At 42.1% G+C, this 20,236-nt stretch overlaps 1 protein-coding gene and 2 long non-coding RNA genes across 7 annotated transcripts in view; 1 reads left to right on the plus strand and 2 right to left on the minus strand.

Moving 5' to 3' along the window:
- MATR3 (matrin 3) overlaps positions 1 to 302 on the minus strand; it is a 29,856-nt gene extending 29,554 nt beyond the window's left edge. Inside the window, exon 1 of one of the 3 annotated variants that reach the window (XM_006772450.2) lies at positions 154 to 302. The gene's annotated coding sequence lies outside the window, so the exon portion shown is untranslated. The remainder of the gene's footprint in view (positions 1 to 153) is intronic. The other 2 variants (XM_015569632.1, XM_006772449.2) reach the window with 2 other exon arrangements.
- On the plus strand, positions 1 to 17,510 carry LOC107184460. Its single transcript, XR_001515314.1, has 3 exons — positions 1 to 42; positions 590 to 694; positions 17,054 to 17,510. It is a non-coding gene; the product is annotated as an uncharacterized LOC107184460 (long non-coding RNA).
- LOC102757355 lies at positions 929 to 20,129 on the minus strand. 3 transcript variants are annotated; one of them, XR_001515312.1, is made up of 6 exons: positions 20,050 to 20,127; positions 18,856 to 18,884; positions 17,519 to 17,600; positions 16,499 to 16,542; positions 14,979 to 15,196; positions 929 to 1,157 (listed from the first exon to the last, which is right to left on the minus strand). It is a non-coding gene; the product is annotated as an uncharacterized LOC102757355 (long non-coding RNA). The 3 variants fall into 3 exon arrangements; XR_001515313.1 differs by lacking the exon at positions 929 to 1,157 and adding an exon at positions 9,822 to 10,088; XR_436101.2 differs by lacking the exon at positions 929 to 1,157 and having other exon boundaries at positions 14,945 to 15,196; positions 20,050 to 20,129.
- Between the last annotated feature and the right edge of the window lie 107 nt (positions 20,130 to 20,236).

Consider the following 20,236-nt stretch of genomic DNA (forward strand, 5'->3'; position numbering starts at 1 on the left):
GCAGCGCGGAGGGAGGCAGAGCGGACGAGCGGGAGCGAGCAAGTAAGGCGCGCCGCCGGCTCCCCGCAGCCCCTGTCGCAGTCGCTGCCTCCTCCAGGCGGACGCAGAGAACCCCCGGCCACCCCACCCCGATTCTTACCGCTTCACGCCTACCTTAAGGAAAGGGAGAGGGAAAAGGAGAGGTACCTCTCTCCTAGCGAGCGGGACGCGGAGGCTCCCACAATCCTCCGCAGCAACGGCGCTGGTAAGAGGTGGCAGCAGTAGCAGCCGCCAAAGAACTCACTCTCGCGAGAGTTTGCCCCCACCCACCTCGGGCCTCCATTCGGCACGCGCCAGGACCCGCCCCCTTCCTGGTGCGCGCACTGCACTCCCGCGCTGGGCGGCAGAGGTGGTTCTCTAAGCCAGGAGCCCGCCTTTGGCGGGAGGTAAGGAAGCAGCTACAGATTACGGGTTCGAGTCCAATTTTCTCCAAAAAAACCCCCCACCCTTTTCCAAACTCCTAAATTGCATGGTGTAAAATTTAAATAGGGTATGTGTTAGAAGCGAGGCTTGGGAGTCCTAGGCTTAGATCCGATTTCTATCCTCTCAGGCAAATCTGATTTGCGGAGGAATGGTAGGAAGCACTAGGAAGGAGGAACTTTTGTCATTATGGCTGGTTTTTAATCTCAGGAATTCTGTGGAAGACCATTGAGAGGTAAGACAGCAAACCCATCCCACCGAAAAGACCGCCACCACGGTGAACTTGACTAAATGTAAAACACTTTGTTCTCTGTTAGTACGTGTTCAAAACAAACAAAAAACAGGCGCAATAGGGGATAAGGAGGAGCGGGCATGTGCAATGCTTTCAACAATAAAGAATTATTTAAAAAAAGAAAAGAAACATCAATGATTAAAAATAAAAAAGCACACACAAAAAACCTGAGGCGGATTTTGATGAATTGCGTAGATCAGGCTGGAGGAAATGGCCATTTATTTCCTTGGGGTTTTAAATGCAAATCCAGAGGGATAGGTATCGTCTGAAGTAAATCAGTGAATATAAGTCCTGATTAATAGCACTCAAAATTTTTAAACCTAAAATATGCCGAGTCAGATTCGCATCGTTGAAAAATTATCCTAGGCCCAATGTAAAGATTGTAGAGGGGCATAAATGGAGAAGACTAGAGACAAGTAGAAAGCGAGATAATTTAGTAAAAAAGCAGCTAGTCCTGTTAATTTGATTGGATATGGAAGATGAGGGAGAGACGTTTCATGGGTGAATGACAACTCTAGGGTTAGCAGTGCTATTAAGGGGCACTGGAAGATGATTCAGCTGGGGAAACAATAAGCACGTGGAACCTGGCATCAATTTTTTAGTCAGGATTGGTATTTACAGTTCTTGAGCTGACGGAAATGGGTGTATGTTAGTGGCAAATTCAACTTGATATAAATGAAGCAATGGGAGTTGGAGGACTTAGGATCAATCCTTGGAAAACTAATCAGGTGGAGTTGAATGGCAAAGAAGAAAGAGTTGGGGTTGGGGTAGAGGAAGGGAAGCAAAAAAAAAATTGGTAAAAGAGAGGAGGCACAGAAATTGTGCTGCCTTGACAGCCAAAATACCTTTGACTTTAGAGAGAAAAAACAAACACATCTATCCATTGCTTCACCTATTCATGCACCCATTGGTTGATTCCTGCAGGTGCTCTGACCAGAATCCACCTGCACACCAACAAACTGAACTACCTGCCCAAATTCAAATGATGGACTAGGAAACAAAAGCATGGAGAAAATGACTTGCTCTCAAGAGCGGGCACCCATTGTACAGGAACACAGCCTATTTATTTAGTCCCTCCTCCAGTTCCTCATTGGCCAAGTACTATTTGGTCACCTATTTCCTAATAGGTCTTCTAGGTCTTGATGTCTCCCATTGGGTTATTTAAAAAAAAAAAAAATGGCGGAAACCGGTTTGGCTCAGTGGATAGAGCGTTGGCCTGCGGACTGAGGGGTCCCAGGTTCGATTCCGGTCAAGGGCATGTGCCTTGGTTGTGGGCACATCCCCGGTGGGGAGTGTGCAGGAGGCGGCTGGTCGATGCTTCTCTCTCATCGATGTTTCTAACTATCTCTCTCCTTTCCTCTCTGTAAAAACTCAATAAAATATATTTTAAAAAAAAAATTAAAAAAGTGGGCAGGGGCCTTTTCTAGGGGAATCTTCCTAAGACAGATGCTATCAGTCTCGTGAGCACAGCTCTCACACCTTCTTCCTAACCCCCACATCTTGTTTGCTCTGGGGAAATTCAGTAACCACTTGGCCACATGCTGTTTCTTTTCTATGATGATGAATCATAGAGGCATGCTTCCTACATCAAGTATATGGGAAGCAAGAAGATTAAAACTACCCAAAGCAGAAAAGATTGGCTATGTTTCTTGTTTTGCTATGGGAAATTTTGAGCACAATTATGTTGATAGGAAGAGTATCTTAGGTACAGATTGGTTTAAAAAACAGAGGAAGAGGGATAATTCATAATGGATGCCAATGTAAGAGTGGGATTGGAAGGAGACATGCCTTTACTATAACAGGAAATATGAAGAGGATAGTGCTGAGTTTTCACTAGGGAATTGTTAGGGTTTGGCTGGTGATGTGTGCTGTGAAAAAGTTCTTAACTAAAATAAGAGATGCTGAGAGGAAGTTTATTTTACTTTCCAAGGGAGGAAAAGGGGCAAGTATTACTAGTCATTACAGGGCAGGAAAGATAGGGTGGCTGCTGTTTTTAAAGAGCAAGCAATTAAAGTTGCTAAGTGACAAGGGAGGCAGATTTGTGTTGAAATTGAGCGGATACCAGGTTGTCTTGAAAAGTTACTTTGTTTGCTTTCCATGAGACAGTCCAACGAATGCCCCAGGGAGACATCTTATCAATATTTCTCCCAAGCCTCTAAAACATGCTTAGAGCAAAAGTTAGGAAGAGGTCAAAAGAGGCTTGTTTGAAGGGGAGGTGGGAAAGGGAAATTTATATTAACTAGAGACACTTTGGTGTGAATTATCCTGGAGTTGTGAAAACAGCAGGGAGGAGGGGGATGCAAGAATGTAGCCTTGCCCTAGCCCAGTGATGACGAACCTTTTGAGCTCGGCGTGTCAGCATTTTGAAAAACCCTAACTTAACTCTGGTGCCGTGTCACATATAGAAATTTTTTGATATTTGCAACCATAGTAAAACTAAGATTTATATTTTTGATATTTATTTTATATATTTAAATGCCATTTAACAAAGAAAAATCAACCAGTCAGGCTGGGGGTTGAGCTGGTCTCAGGCTATACATTCCAAGCTCTTCTTGGAGGATCAAGGGCATGTACCTTGGTTGTGGGCACATCCCCAGTTGGGGGTGTGCAGGAGGCAGCTGATCGATGTTCCTCTCTCATCGATGTTTCTAACTCTCTATCTCTCTCCCTTCCTCTCTGTAAAAATCAATAAAATATATTTTTAAAAAATAAATAAAATGTTTTTAAAAAATGTAGCCTTGAAAGTTGCTTATTTTTAAATATATATTTTTTAATTGATTTCAGAGGGAGGGAAACAGAAACATCAATGAGAATTATTGATTAGCTGCCTCCTGCACCCTGGGGATCAAACCCACAACCTGGGTATCTGCCCTGACTGGGAATCAAACTGTGACCTTCTGGTTCATGGGTCAATGCTCAACCACTGAGCCACGCTGGGTAAGAATAGAGGAGCTGTTTGAATCAGAGGAGTCAACAATCTTAGGGCTTAATTACCAGGTGCTTCTAAATTGTGGAAGGCCACAGCAAAGAAGAGAGGCCTTATTTTTTTCCTTACAAGAATTATAATCAGGTGACTAAAATTTTCCGTGATTATCTGTTGAGAGGTCTAGAGTTGTACCTGGGGAAATTTTAAGTAAACCACTGTAGAGCGGAACTACAACCCCACATCTCCATGATTTTCTACAGGTTTTGAAAAGGCATTTGAAGCTCCTCTGAATAAACGATGTTTAAGCCCACACTACAAAGCTTTGGAATGAAATTTCGGGGCTCCTAATTCTCCAGAGAATCTTGGGTCTTCCACTCAAAACCAGATGCTTTTTACTGAACGTCTGTTTCCAATTTATCTTGGTTAAGACTTCCCTTTATGTTGTCCCCAGATATTTGATGGCACAAGCTCTGCTCCTTCAGAGACAGAAACATGCATTTACTCATGCTTTTGTGTAAGGTTGTAATGCCATCTGGTGATTCTAAGAAAAGTCAAACTTTTTCAGTTAAGTAATTATTTATTGAGGATCTGCTTAGTGCAGTGGTTCTCAACCTTCTGGCCCTTTAAATACAGTTCCTCATATTGTGACCGAACCATAAAATTATTTTCATTACTACTTCATAACTGTAATGTTGCTACTGTTATGAATCATAATGTAAATATCTTATATGCAGGATGGTCTTAGGTAACCCTTGTGAAAGGGTCATTCGACCGCCAAAGGGGTCGCGACCCACAGGTTGAGAACCGCTGGCTTAGTGGCTCATCAGCAAATATATCTTGGAAGCCAAATATAAGATTTCTCATGTTTGTGTTACTAAAGAGTAGATGGGCTGTGCATCAAGGATGGTAATGATGGTACAAAGCAAGAATGCCTACTGAGACTTTGAAAAGACTAAGTGAAAAGTTTGGTACAGCTATCCTGATAAGAGTAATATGCAAATTAACCCTCACTTCATCACAAAGATGGCAGCGGTCACAGAGCTGGAGCAGCAGGAGGCTCAGGTTGCCCCCAGTGATGGAGGAATCCAAGCTTCCTGCCTGCCCTTCCGGCCCTGAGCTCCGCTCAAGGCTACAAAGTTTCAATTATAGAAGATAAATAAACCCCAGATACCTGCTTCCAGCCAGCATGGCCTCTGCTCAAGGAAGTGCTGGGAATATGGGTTGCCAGGAAGCTTCTAGCTCAGGGGTGGGCAAACTTTTTGACTCGAGGGCCACAATGGGTTCTTAAACTGGACTGGAGGGCCGGAACAAAAGCATGGATGGAGTGTTTGTGTGAACTAATATAAATTCAAAGTAAACATCATTACATAAAAGGGTACGGTCTTTTTTTTAAATAGTTTTATTCATTTCAAATGGGCCGGATCCGGCCCGCGGGCCATAGTTTGCCCACAGCTGTTCTAGCTGGACCAAAGCTACAAAGTTTCAATTATAGAAGTTAAATAAATCCCAGATACCTGCTTCCAGCTCATGGGCGTGGCCAGCCTGAAAACAGCCCTCAGCCCCTCACCCAGACTGGTCAGACACGCCTGTAGGGACTTCCACCCTGAAGGGGGTGTGGCCAGCCTGAAAACGGCCCTCAGCCACTCACCCAGGCTGGCCAGGCACCCCAGCGGGATCCCCACCCTGATCAGGGACACCCTTCAGAGCAAACCAGCTGGCCCAACCCATGCACTAGGCCTCTATCCTATATAATAAAAGGGTAATATGTAAATTGACCCCAACAGCAGAACAACTGGGAATGACTGGTCACTATGGCACACACTGACCACCAAGGGGCGGACACTCAATGCAGGAGCTGCCCTCTGGTGGTCAGTGTGCTCCCACAGGGGGAGCTCTCCTCAGCCACAAGCCAGGCTGATGGCTGCCAGCACAGTGTTGGGGGCGGGAGCCTCTCCCGCCTCCTCAGCAGCACTAAGAATGTCCGACTGAAGCTTAGGCCTGCTCCCTGCTGGCAAGTGGACATTCCCCAAGGGCTCCCGGGCTGCCAGAGGGATGTCTGACTACCAGCTTAGGCCTGGTCCCCCGGGGAGCGGGCCTAAGCCAGCAGGTGGACATCCCCCAAGGGGTCCCAGACTGTGAGAGGACACAGGCCAGCCTGAGGGATTCCGTCCCCCTGCCCGCGAGTGTTTTTGTGCACTGGGCCTCTGGTATTATATAAGCCTTTACATTTTGAAAAATTGGTTTTACAGAGAGGAAGAAACATTGATGTGGTTCCACTTATTTATGCATTCATTTGGTTGATTCTTGTATGTGTCCTGACCAGAGATTGAACTGCAACTTTGACATATCTGGAAGATGCTCTAATCTACTCAGCTGCCTGGCAAGGGTCTATTATCTGAGCCTTTAACATGATAACCATTTCAAGATCAAGTGTAAATAACAAAATAGAGTATGGATTCAAGTTCATAATGAAGCTTGGCTGCAGTTTTGAGCACAGGAGGCATTGAGGACATATATTTTGACAACACACAATCAGTAGCGGAGAATGCATTGTTAATTATAATTTTGAGGGTTAAGTGCCATTATTCTGGTTTTACATAAAAGATTAAGGTCATGAAGCTAAATAGTGACAAAGCCAACATTTGAACCCAGTTCTACGTATATAAATCTAAACCCAGGTTTTGAGCATATGTACTGCCTTCAGCAGAGCTGTGGTCTCAGAATCATCTGGAAGTCCACCATCTAATTATTTTAAATCAGATTTATTAATTTTTAAAAATATATTTCATTGAATTTTTACAGAGAGGAAGGGAGGGGGATAGAGTTAGAAATATCAATAAGAAACATCGATGAGAGAGAAACATCCATCGGCTGCCTCCTGCACACTTCCTACTGGGAATGTGCCCGCAACCAAGGTACATGCCCTTGACCGGAATCGAACCTGGGACCCTTGAGTCCTCAGGCTGACGCTCTATCCACTGAGCCAAACCGGTTAGGGCTTTAAATCAGATTTAATACCCTGGAACCAGGTCACTTCTATACTTTGGGTTATTAAAAAACAGAAAACTGTTAACCAGTGGTTCTTTTAGCAGTGGCATGGTGGTGGAGGTGAAGGAGCTCAAAAAGAAATTTTTGAATAGGTAATACATATAATAAAATCCAAAGAACACAAGTAAAGTTTTCCCCACTCTCTTTTTCCCTTTATTAAGGCAGCTTCTATCAATCATTTCTTGTGTATTCTAAGGATTTTCTATGAAAACATATACACTTTGTGTGTGCACATAACATGAATTAAACACAGACACAAGCCTGGCTGGGGTAGCTTAGTGCTAGAGCATTAATCTATGAACCAGGAGGCTCCATTTACCATTCAGAGCAGATGCCTGAGCTGTGGGCTTGAACCCGTGTGGGGAGTGTAGGAGGCAGCCGATTTGATGACATCACTGATGTTTCTCTCTCCCTTCCTCCCTGAAATCAATAAAAATATATTTAAGAGAAAATGGCCACAAATTCCACGCTTCTCATGGAATAGTGGGATCAATTTTCCCTTTCCCTGAATCTGGAAGGTCCCCATAACTGGCTTTGTCCAACAGATCACAGAAGTGACAACCCATTTGGAACCCAGTTGCCATGTCATGAGAATCTCAACCAGTATGAAAAGGCCCCACATCAAAAGAACTAAGGCACTTTAGTTTACAGCTCCAGCTGAACTTCCAGGCGGTAGCCAAGGGCAACTGCCAAGCAAACTGAAACCTCCAGATGGCTGTATCCCTACCCAAGCCCATGTGGAACACAACCACCCAACAGACCCAATAAACCCACATGACTTTTTTTTAAAAAAAAATATTTTATTGATTTTTTACAGAGAGGGAGAGAGATAAGAGTTAGAAACATCGACAAGAGAGAAACATCGATCAGCTGCCTCCTGCACACCCCCTACTTGGGATGTGCCCCCAACCAAGGTACATGCCCTTGACCGGAATCGAACTTGGGACCTTTCAGTCCACAGGCCGACACTGTACCCACTGAGCCAAACCAGTTAGGGCAAACCCACATGATTTAAAAAATATCTATTTTTATTGACTTCTAGAGACAAAGGAGAGGGAGAAACATTGTCTTCCTCTTGCATACACATTCCTGCACCTTTTCGTGCATGGGACAAGCCCAACCAAGCCACACCAGCCGAGGCTCAACCCATAGAATTTAACACTTGTTTGTACTAGTACATTTTAAGGTGGTTCTGTTGCAGTGATACACTAAGCAAAGCTTAAAGGTCATACATTGTAGAGCTATTCCATTGTTCAATAGCCATAAGCTACATATAGCTAGTGGATAGTTAGAACATTTTTGCCATTGCAAATTTTTATTATATAGTGCTGTTCTAGAGCAGGGAGCAGGCAAAATTTCTGTAGGACAAATGACATTTTAGGCTTGTGGGCCATATGGTCTGTCAGAAAAAGCCGCCACAGATAATTGGTCAATAAATGAGTGACTGTGTTAACATTAAAATTGGAATATATAATTTTTACGTCACAAAATATTTTGATTACACTGGAATTGTTTAGAGTTTTAATTTTAAAAACTAGATTGCCCTCATTGAACAATTTACTCAACAAACAAGTGCCTGTCACCCCATTCCTTTGATAACCGCTATCCAGAGCTGTTCGAAAATCTGATTGCTTTAACTGAGGTTAATCATCATCCTTCAACTGTTTATTTTGCCCATTTATCTATTGGGTTGTTGAGCTTTCGCTTTATAGAAACTGGATTAAAGAATAATTAATCTTTGGCAAACACCTACCCACAAACCTATTCTTGTATGGTGCTTTTCCACACACAATCCTTAAAATCTAGTCACATCTTTCCCTTTTATGTATTCATTTTGCTTTTCTTAGAAGGCAAGCTAATACACAATTGTAAGAAAAAAACTGCTTATTTTTCTTACAACTTGTTTCAGGATCTATTCTGGACTTATCTGTTCCATTCATTGATATTCATGTGCCAATACCACCTCACTTTATTCTTGCAGTTTTCACATGGGGGAGGGCTACTTTTCCTTTGACTCATTTTCCACAATATTATTTTTCCAAATGCATGTTAGAATCAATTTTACTAGTTCCAAAAATACTCGTTACTTTTATTCAGTCCTTAAATATCTTAGTTTTCTCTGGGAGAATTATGCTGAGATTTCTTGGACATGGTATAGCTTACCATTTAAGATTTCATTGATCATTATTTTAATGTTTTATTCATATGTAACTTATACATGTCTCCATAACTATTCCAAGTTTTATTTTCCTCTCAGTTTATCTTCAAACTGCTTACTTGCTAGTTGAACGAACTATTTCTAGTTGACACTCATAACGTTTAGGTAAATTCACCATCTACAAGGGATGTTTACCTTTCCCCCCGACTTATACATTTAGTTTCTTGTCTTGACTGTCTTGAACAAAGCTTTTTAAAAATTAGGAACACTTCTAGAATTTCCCTATTAATCATTACAGGCTTTTGGGGGAAGATAGGATAGGAATCTTGACTCTTAGCAACTTTAGCAAACACCATGTTAGCATTATAGGGAGATCCTGTAATTTTTGAGATTAATTGCAAATATCCTCAATGTATTCTTAAATAATCTAGAAATGGCTTGTGTTATATTACATAATGGTTTGTTTGTAATGTGTACCTATTAAAGTTTTTTATCCCTTAATCTGGCAGGTATATATGTGAAACTAAAAAGGGAACCCAACTTCACTCCTATCCTCTTAAATACTAATAAAAGTAAGTCCTTAAGGAATAGGAAGTGATAAGCCCTACCATAGGGTAAGAATAGGGATGGGGATGTGTGACTCCCCAGAGGGACATTTTTAAAAACCTGAGACTCATGGGTATGTGGCTCATGGATGGTATGTACAAGAAAAAGAATAAAGTAGATGTGGACTCCTTTTAAAGGCTAAAGGGTATATCTGTATACGTTCTGTGTATGTTAATAACAAAAGGAATTGTCCTCAAAGCTGCAGCAAGAGTGGCTAAGATGCTAATGGCCTGAAAAAAAGTATTTGGCATCTATAATAGGTGTAAAGACACCAGAGGACAGACATTTCAGTAGACACTGAAAGATGCTCGTCTGAATGAGTTGATGACAACAAAGACAAGTAGATATTTATGAGAGTTAGTTGTAAAGACTTGGGAGCACTATACATGAAAGCCCTAAACCACTGCCATCTTTGGGGAGAATTGCTGAACACCACATTAGTTCCTGGGTCCACTAACTGTGTTACTTTGTGGGGCTGTTGAGAAGATTAAGAGATGTGCAGAATGAGTTTATAAGCAGTTCTGGAACATAGTCAATGTACAGCAAATGTCAATATTCTATGGTGCCACACATCCTGAAGAATATTTACATAAAAAATCCTAAAATGACAAAACCATAGTTTCAAAGATTATTCATTTTTATAGAGCCCCAGAGTAAACATGTTAAAATTATCCATTTAAATCTGGTTCTAAGTTTTATCTTGGCATCTCCTGCAGTTATAACTTATACACAAAGATGTTTCACAAATTTTCTTAACTATGAAGACATTTACAGGTTATCCCCCCGGAAAAAACACACAAAAGCCCACATATTTTAGTTAATGGATGTATCAAATTTGAACAAATCCTCTGCAAACCCATTATTTTCATTAAGTACTTTTTGAAGCTAAATTTAGTTTCAAATATTTGTACACTATATTCTATCTTTTAATGTCCACTAGCAAATGATATGGAAATCTGACCTTTGTTTTCAAGATTTTTGTTCCAAAAAACTTATTTTTTTAAATATATATTTTATTGATTTTTTACAGAGAGGAAGGGAAAGGGATAGAGTTAGAAACATTGATGAGAGAGGAACATCGACCAGCTGCCTCCTGCACACCTCCTACTGGGGGGGGTATACCCGCGGCCACGTTACATGCCCTTGACCGGAATCGAACCCGGGACCCTTCAGTCCACAGGCCGACGCTCTATCCACTGAGCCAAACTGGTCAGGACTCAAAAAACTTTTAAAGAAAACTAGCAATCTCATTACTTTTAGTTGGGTATTATTGAAAAACAGGATATTCTTATGGCCTTACTCTAGGGTACATTATAACACATAAATATTAATATTACCAGCTGAGGCTCTTTAGTTAGCTGTCAGTAGAACTGAGGCTGCTTAGATATATGGGAGTGAGATAAACCAAGACTAAAAGAAACCAGTGTGACCAGAAGGAAAACTGAAGGTGGTAGATGGGTGAGAAAGTTATGGGCTAGGTTTGACAGGCCATGTTAAGGTAAATAGGGACAGTGTCTGGTTCATCACTTATCCCTACTATCTAGCATAGGATTCAGTTGATAAAAGCCACAAAAGGGTAAGAGTTAAATGACCAATCTTCTGACAAGATGATTAATTATCATAGGTTATTGTCTCTTCCTCAATCGCCCCCATGTAGCTATTATACAAAGATGAGGGGGTTTAGGGATCTGAGAAATTTAATATGAAGAGTCCCGTGAAGAAACAGATTATGATTGGGTGCTACAGGGGCAAGAAATGGAAGCCCAGTGTAGAAAAGGATAGAATGCCATGGGAGTAGTAGTATAGGCTGGGACAGAACTTTTCTATTCTGTCCTTTCCTTCTTCTGTTCATTGCCTCATGTCCAACCCATCACTGCCTGGGACGGCCAGCATATTACATTTGTTAATCCCTTTGAGCTCTTCTCTAGAGAATCACAACTAAAGAGGACAAAAAGTTCTATCTGCCACACTGGAAAAGCCATGATTCTAACTCAAGAAGCTGTTTCTTGAGGGCATCTCCATTCTCCTTTAACTCATCAGGATACTAAGGCCTGGGCTTGGCTCCTCCCTTTGACCAGCAGCTGATAAAAAAATTCCCCTCCTCTACTGTGAGTTTGTAGAGTAAAAACTATCAGTCACTTGGGGTCAACAGCATCCACTATAAAAGGCAATAGGCTCACTGTTCCAGATGAAAGAATAATCAAGGCAATGGGACAAAATGCACTGAATATTAAAAAATGAAATGATATAGAATATAGGAAGCAATGAACTATGGATCCTGGTATACATATATATTAGTAAACATATATATTTCATAGTTCTACCATGAGCACCCAGATCTTAGTTCCTTAATACTATTAAATAATAAAGGAACTAGGGCCCATTAAATAAATGGTTGACTCTGGGATTGAGATAGGAACTATATAAGATGAGCCTGGAGCATGTTATAGTGCCATAAAGTGAGAAGTCCTTAAAAAAATAACAATAACCCCACAATGATGGGGCATATTGATGGGACACAGGAGTGAACTGAAAGAGCTCCCAATGGTCAAAGCTGGAACAATCTGAACAAAAAAATATTGGATTATTTCCCCAAGTATACAGTAAATATCTGTAAGTCCATAGTGATATAAATAAGATGAATAACTGGAGGAGAAAAAGACCAGTTTATTTCTGAAAAATTCCAAGGAGAGCAAAACTTCCCTCTCCTTTAGTATAGGCTGCACACGGTGACTTTCATGGCAGAGTGCAGTACTGGATAGAGAGGAGGAATTTTACAATGGACAAAACTGGCAAGTAATACCCAAGCCAGGTGATCAAGGCTAAGATCAACAGTAATAAATCACCCCATGGCCAGTGTGGCTTGGTTGGTTAAGTGTCGTCCAATGTACCAAGAGGTCTCCGATTCAATTCCTAGTCAGGGCACATGCCTGAGTTGCAGGCTCAAGGCAGCCCATTGAGCTTCTCTCTCTCTCTCTCTCAGAAATCAATAAAAACATACTAAAATCATTTTTCTAAATAGTAATAAATCATGCTGATATTATGTATTCTTGATTATGGGCTGAGAATGGCACTTTACCTCCGTGGTCTTCCTCAAAATCCCTTAACCCCAACCTAATAATGAGAAAAACTCAATCCTAACTGAAGGACTTTCTACAAAATACCTGACTCAAAACTCAGGGTCATCAAAAAACAAGAAAAGTCTAAGAAGCTGTCCCAGCAAAGAGGTAGCTACAGAGACATGGTGACTAATTGTATCTTCAATGGGATCCTGGAACAGAAAAAGGACATTAGATGAAAACTAAGGAAATCAGAATAAAGTATGGACTTTAGTTACTACTGTATCCATTAGTCCATTGTGACAAGTGTACTATACTATTGTAAAATAGTAAACATTAGGGGAAACTGGATGAGGGGTAGATGGGAATTCTTCATACTATTGTCACAACTTTTCTGTAACTAATCTAAAATAAAATAAATTTCAAGGTCCATTTTACCACCTCCTTCTCAGGTAATAAAGCAGTATAGAACATTCTCACACCCCAAAGGCCCTTTACTGGAGAATTGGGAGGGGCAAAGTAAGAGGGGCCCCTTTAAACCAGGCCTTAAGATATTCAATGGACAAATATATGACCCACCAAGTTGGTTCGTTAAAATAGCAATAAAGAGATATTTTTAAGCAGACAGTCTAAGTATCATAACTGATTAAGTCAGTGAAATTGTTTCCCAAGAGAATACTGACAGGCCCATTAACTGGAAGCTATTTTTAAAGCCCCAATTAAGCAGCAAGATTAACAGGAGTCACTGTCACTTTTTACAGTTCTTAATTAATTGCTCTTATAAGGTTTTCTCCTTTGTGTAAATGCCCAGGCATTGAGCCTCCTTTTAGTGTCCCTTTGGAGCCTGTAGAATGTATTCCTCTGAAATTTTGTTTTCCTGATTAAAATTTGAGGTGCAATCAGAAATGTCAATGCAAAAGTCCATTGACAGTTATTTCAACCCTGAAAGGAAAATAAATTATTGACAAGCCGCAGGACAGCATTCAATGCTTGGGGCCCCCTAGTCATCCTGCTTTAATTTTTCCTTTTAATCTATATATGTAAAAGCCTAAGCCGTTCGATCGTCCAACTGGTAGCTATGACATGCACTGACCACCGGGGGCAGATGCTCAATGCAGGAGCTGCCAAGCTGCGGTATGTAACCTGGGAACCATGCTCTCACAATCCGGGACCCCCTCAGGAGATGTCGGAGAGCCGGTTTCAGCCTGGTCCCCGCAGGCCAGGCCGAAGGACCCCACCAATGCACAAATCCGTACACCAGGCCTCTAGTATGATGTATTAAACTTGAAACTTGAGCAAGGCAACAAAGAGGGGCACTTGTCTTTACTAACTGCTACCTATGGCGGGAGGTGGCAGCTTGAATACTTACAGACCAGTAAACCTGCCAGTCCAATTCACCATCCCAATACACCAAGGTTGTAGATTTAATCCCCTATCAGGACACATATAAGAATCAAACAAAAAGAATAAAGAGCTCCTTTGAAATGTTTTACTTCATCTTAGGCTCACCAGGAAATAAAGAAAATCAAGTCAACAAGGAGTAATGGGTGACTAACTTCACTTATTAAGTAGGAAATCCCATAAAATTATCTTAATGTGCATAATTAAGTCATTGAAACCTCTTAGGTATTAAATACAAGCACAAATACCAAGTAAATTATCCCTTTTCAAGTACCAACACAGGGGCCTCTTTTTGCACCTGGGTAGCGTTACCATGGTCAGGACAATCTGGATGCTCAGAGGAACTGAGATCCCGTATTTTAAACCCTGGCTATTAATGATATATAAATATTTCCCCTTTCCATAGAAGCCATTTCTTCCTTTTTTTGGGCTGATCTTCCCTGGAGGACATTTTTCCCCATTAATTTTAGAGAGCGTGTAAGGGAGGGGGAACGGAAGAGAGGAGAAAGAAAAACATTGATGTGAGAGAGCCACATCAATTGGTTGCCTCCCCTGAGCCCCAATCGGGGCAGGGAATCTGCAACCCAGGTATGTGCCCTTGACCGGAATCAAACCTGAGACCCTTCTGGTCAAAAGCAGGCACCCTAACCAAGAACCATGCCGGCCAGGGATCTTCTTTTTTAAAAAAATATATTTTATTGATTTTTTACAGAGAGGAAGGGAGAGGGATAGAGAGTTAGAAACATTGATGAGAGAGAAACATCGATCAGCTGCCTCCTGCACACCACCCCCCCCCCCGGGATGTGCCTGCAACCAAGGTACATGCCCCTTGACCGGAATCGAACCTGGGACCCTTTAGTCTGCAGGCCTAGGCTCCATCCACTGAGCCAAACCGGTTAGGGTAGGTCCTTCTTTTTTAAATCCTCACCTGAGGACATGCTTAGAGATTGGGGGTGGGGGTGGGAAAGAGGACTATCAATCGGTTGCTTTCCTTATGTGCATTCTCCCTGCCACAACCCAGTTATGTACCTGATCAGGAATTGAGCCAGCAAACTTTCGGTCCTAAGCCACTCCGGCCAGGCGAAGCCATTTCTATTTCACTATGAAGGACCGAGGCTGTGATCAGGCGCTGCTGGAATTCAAGACTGCTGCTCTTAGGACCTCTTCCTTAGGTGTCCATTAAAAGAGGAGAACTATTGAAGTCACCTTAGTCCTCTAAAAGATGAAGGATGTATGGTAAAGGTTTGCTATAATAAGTATTAACAATATGGAACTTTTCATACATTGGTATTAACCCTGACCCTGTCAAGTCTCAAGGCCTGAATTTCATTCTCTAGAACAGGGGTTAGTGAACTAATTTGTAGGCCAATTCTAGCCTACCATCTGTTTAAATGTTTTTAGAGAGGGAGAGAGAAATATCCACCAGTTGCTTCCCATATGTACCCTGACAGGGGGATCAAATCAGCAACCTGGGTATATGCCCTGACCAGGAATCGAACCAATGACCAATTGAGCCACACTGGTCAGGGCCTGCCATCTGTTTTTGAAAGACCCTTGAGCTTAAAATGGTTGGGGGCAAATTTTTTGTTGCAACACTACAAATGTTATGAAATTCTCATGTCAGTGCCCGTAAAGTTTTATTGGAACATAATAATGCTCACTTATTGCTATGTTGTCTATGGCTGCTTTCACACCACAACTGCAGAGGTGAGTAGTTACAACAGAGATTATGTGGTGTGCAAGCCTAAAATATTATCCTGCCCTTTACAGGAAGTTTGCCAACCCTCCTCTAGAACATTGCATAATAAAACTTTTTGCATTGGTGGAATTATTCTGAACTGTCCAATGGTAGTCACTAGATACTGACATGGAAAAACTGATTTTACTTAATCTTTTGTCATTTTAAATAGCCATAGGTATTGCATAGCAGAGCTCTAGAAAATGAGAGTTTAGTTTTCTACCTGAATAGAAAACCTCACTTGTTTTTCCTTTGCTCTCACATTACCACCACTGTCAACACTTCTGACACCAGCTTGGTTTTCCCAAACCAAGCAAATCTGGGTCACCAGCTGAGTTTCCTACAATTTAACTCAATTCTGATACTATCTACACCTAGAAACCATCAGCTATCACAGGTTAAGGGCACATTTCCCCCAAGACTGTGCCGTCCCCCTCACACCTCCAAATTATAAGTCCAGTTATTACAGTGCTTCTGGTGACCATCCCCCATTAGAAGAATTTCCTATCACCTGGGAAATTCCATGGGCTTTAGGAGCTCTGGTCAGGAACCAAAATTTTAAAAAGCTGAATATTAAACACAAGATGCTCTTAGTGCTCTTATCACTTAGGAAATTACAAGTGTTTTAAGAACCCTGCGTCAGAAACAGGGACAAAGATCAAATGTGTATTTCTTATTATAAATCACGATATACAGCATTCTACATGTTCTGAAGTGTATTATTTATAATATTATTCTTTCTATTATTTCATACCACCCATCTGAGCTGAAGCAAGTTAATTAGGACTTACATGACAAAAGGATTACATACACATTTGAGGTTCCGATGGAGACAGGTTTCTCTGGTGAAGGCACCTAGAATTCAGAGAAAAGGAATGACAGGCTGTCCTTAACAGGGGTCCTTTTCTAACAGAAAAAAATTGTTTGGTCCCACTGGCGTGTCTCAGTGGTTGAGCAGCGAGCTATGAACCAGGTCAGGGTTCAATTCCTGGTCAGGGCACACGCCTGGGTTGCGGGCTCAATCCCCAGTATGGGGCATGCAGGAGGCAGCCCATTAATGATTCTGTCTCAGCATTGATGTTTTTCTCTCTCCCTTCCTCTCTGAAATCAGTAAAAATATACTTTAAAAAAATTGTTCGCACCCAGACTAGGACTAACTCCACAGGAGGAGTTATTCCACTCTCAGAGGTGCAAAACACTGCCCAAAGGTACTTGGCCACAACACCAAAACAGTGCTTGGAGCCAGACCTCATTAAAGGCAGTGCTTGCTCTTCCAACAGTGTAACACCATCCAAGGCATCACACTAGCCTGGATAGCTGACAACCGCTGGATAATTCCTGAAATAGCTTTTTTTATTTGTTTCAGATACCCTGGCACCCCAGGCAGAAGACATGGATACAAGTATCCCCATGAATTAAATGTTGACGACAAAACAGAGGCCTGGAAGCACTGATTGAAGACCATGCTGCCAAATCCTTTAAATGAATAGGAAACAAGAATCCCTTTGCCATGCCTTCAGTCATTTTATCCAACATTCAGAGAATTTCTGCCATGTGCCAGGAACTGAGCTTAGGTTCTTGCAGTGAACAAGGTAAGATACAGTATCCTTTCCCTTATGGAATGTGCAATCTCCCTATAAATTCCTCAGATGGAATGATACAGATAATCTCAAAGATGCTACATGCCTTCAGACCACAACTATCAAAATCCTACTCAGGCTGAATTTGTTGGGGACACATATAGGTGCCTTTGCCTCCCAATGTTTTCTGATGGACACCGACTAACAAAAGGCCCGACACATAGGCAATATTGAGATGAATAGGGACGTACCTGAAAATTCCATACAGACTGTCCACCTGCCACTAATTTCCTCTATTCAGGAGGGCCAAGGATGCCCGACTTTCAAGTCATCCTAAAAAGAAAAAAATTTCACTGTTCAATATCCCAGATAAAAACAGCAGCTTCTAAGGCTACACTTCTGTAGATGCAAACAGAATGCCACCTGCTATTTATAATTTACTATATTTTTTTTATATTCACAGGAATTATTTTACTTCCCATTATTTGCCCTTTTCTTGCCCATGTTACCATTAAAACTAACCATTCCTCAAACCCTCTAAATATCACTAGTTTTAAGACCCCATATATAAAAGGCATATTCACAATGAACATCTGAAGTATTAAAAAAAAAAAGCATTCAGCTAAGGGAATCCTTTTAAGGGGAAGCCAATTGATAGAACAAAACTAGCTTTGATAAATAACTCCCCCATCTCCCCAACATTCTCACCAGTTCCTCCAATGGAAACTAGGAAGTCACTTTTCACAGAAGCAGCAACTAAGTCAGCTCTAATGGATAATCCCCTGCATCACCCTGAGTGAAAAGTGTTTGCCTAGAACTGAGCATGATCTCTTCTCAGAAAATTAGCATTCCAAAACAAAATCATTACCAAGGGGGCTCAAGAGGCAACAACTCTGTTCACCCCTGAAATAAGAAACCACAAATATCTGGTCAGCCTAAACCAATAATTATTACGGTTGTAGCTAGGCCAAGTGTCTAGAGCCCCTTCATTGCTATTTTTATATTTTATTAATGAAGTAGAGAAGAATGCCCATAATTTTAAAGCAAATTCACATCAACATTTTCCTATAAGGCATTCTCATACAAAAGTACAGCTATGAAATCCCTCTACAAAGGGATCATCCTGACTAACTTTGTATGGTGGGGGAGTGGGAGCCATGAAATTTTATTTCAGAGAAATGAGCAAAAATCCCATGTACTTCCTGCCTGTATAAGGCCCCCTGAGTACTTGGTAGCCTGACTTTTTCTCTCTACTTATACATCCCTTCATGGCTTGATTACCTTTTCTTCTGTTTCCAATGTGTGCTTCCAGTGACCTCATACTAGCCAAACCTGTTGGACCAGAACCACTTGGAAAGGTCTGGATTTTTAGGTTTCTCCCTGCAAAGTCACACTGTTACAGATTGGATAAGCACATATGCTGGCATCCTGGTATAGTTAACAACCAAGTTGGCATGAACCAGGCCCAGAATGCCAACCAGCTATGGGCTGCTGTTCTTCCAGCAGTGTAACACTTGCCTAGGTATAAGGCAACCTAGGCAGCTGCCTACAGCTGGGGCCAAAGGTAGGTGAATGGAGTTGTACTCACCTGACGCTGCATCTGTCCAAAGTCCACAACTGCAATCAAAGCACTCCAGGTTAGTCAGCCGATAGTTAGTGAACACTTGTGTGGGGTTCAAGACCCCAGGCCCCCAAACCCCATAACTATATGAGGCCTGAGCTACAGAAACAGTAACAGGCAATATAACAATTTTCCCTCGGTTAATGTTATTTTCACATTATTGTCACTAATGTCCCTTGGCGGTTCAACAGGATCAAATCAATGGTCAATAAGTATCAGGAAGCTTAACAGCTGGCAAGTAACTTAAAAGTCTCTACCTCAGTCTCCTCATTTGTAAAATAGGAATGTTATTAATAGTACTCTGTATGCAAGGTGGATGGGAGACTTAAATGGAATATAAATTATGCTCATAGGATAATATCTGGTATAAAACAGGCACTCAACAAACACTTGCTGTTATCAGGAGTTACAGTCAAGGAGATGATGGATACAAGTGAATAGAAGGGAAAAGTTACCCTGGGAGGGGAAATTGGAAGGCTAGTTAAAACTAAGTTGAGGAGGGCCTTGATTATGGGGTCTCTTTAAGAACTATAAAAGCAGTACTTCAGAAAAGTAATTGGTCTCAGTACTGGATATGAAGGAACTTGAGACAGGCTGACCTTCCTGCCAAAGATCCTCGACTATTGGTTGAAAACAACCAAGATGTGTGCAAGAATGCTAATAAACATTCCCACCCAACTCACCCTTATAATTTACCTTTATTTCAGGTTAGTGTATCTAAGACCATACCCTTTCCCAGCCATCTCTAATTTCATTCCTAACCGCCTCCAAAGGATTTAGAGCAAAAAGTAACTACAGGGGGCTTTTACTGTCTAGGTCAAAAAACTAATCCCTTTCAGGGCCTTGGATTGAAGGACTGCCGGAACTCCACCGGCCACGTGTTCCTCACAACCTTACCCAAGCCCCTGGCCCTCGTGCCTGGGGAGCTAGGCTCTCCACGACCAGCTCTATGTGACTCCCCAGAGACAAAAGGGATGGTAGGAAACAAGGGGCGACCCGAGGGCTACGAACTCCTAGAGTCTTTTCAAGTTGCCCTCCAAATCCGGGGTCAGGAAGAAACGAACCCGTTTCGCCTCGTGCCTTGAAAGAAGCCTCCCCACTGCTGCCTCTTGTCCCGGCAGGTAAACCTCCAAGGCCTCCCCCCACTTGGTCCTTACTCACCGCGTGCCCGGAGCTCGGCCCGGACACTCCAGCCCCCGCAGGGGCCGCGGAGGAAAGGGAAGCCGGGAGCCGAAGGGAGCCCCGCCCCGGAGAGGGTCCGGGGCGGGGCCCAGTGGGCGAGGCCTGAAGTCCCGCCCAGGAAAGACCGAATTGGAAAAATGCGAATGACGAGGCATAGATGAGCTTA

This window comes from Myotis davidii, unplaced genomic scaffold (assembly GCF_000327345.1).
Source record: "Myotis davidii unplaced genomic scaffold, ASM32734v1 scaffold545, whole genome shotgun sequence".
Taxonomy (NCBI): Eukaryota; Metazoa; Chordata; class Mammalia; order Chiroptera; family Vespertilionidae; genus Myotis; species Myotis davidii.